Genomic DNA, 634 nt, shown 5'->3' with positions numbered 1-634 from the left:
TAGACAACATATGTAGGGGTCTTGTTTTTGTATCCATTCAGCCAGTCTTTGTCTTTTGGTTGGGGCATTCAACCCATTTACGTTTAAGGTAATTACTGATAAGTATGATCCCGTTGCCATTTACTTTATTGTTTGGGGTTTGAGTTTATACACCGTTTTTGTGTTTCCTGTCTAGAGAATATCCTTTAGTATTTGTTGGAGAGCTGGTTTGGTGGTGCTGAATTCTCTCAGCTTTTGCTTGTCTGGAAAGCTTTTGATTTCTCCTTCATACTTGAATGAGATCCTTGCTGGGTACAATAATCTGGGCTGTAGGTTATATTCTTTCATCATTTTAAGTATGTCTTGCCATTCCCTCCTGGCTTGAAGAGTTTCTATTGAAAGATCAGCTGTTATCCTTATGGGAATTCCCTTGTGTGTTATTTGTTGTTTTTCCCTTGCTGCTTTTAATATTTGTTCTTTGTGTTTGATCTTTGTTAATTTGATTAATATGTGTCTTGGGGTGTTTCTCCTTGGGTTTATCCGGTTTGGGACTCTCTGGGTTTCTTGGACTTGGGTGATTATTTCCTTCCCCATTTTAGGGAAGTTTTCCACTGTTATCTCCTCAAGTATTTTCTCATGGTCTTTCTTTTTGTCT

This window comes from Bison bison, unplaced genomic scaffold, assembly GCF_000754665.1.
Source record: "Bison bison bison isolate TAMUID 2011002044 unplaced genomic scaffold, Bison_UMD1.0 scf7180017863946, whole genome shotgun sequence".
Lineage (NCBI taxonomy): Eukaryota > Metazoa > Chordata > Mammalia > Artiodactyla > Bovidae > Bison > Bison bison.
The sequence above is the reverse complement of the archived record's forward strand: the minus strand, read 5'-3'. Positions refer to the sequence as shown.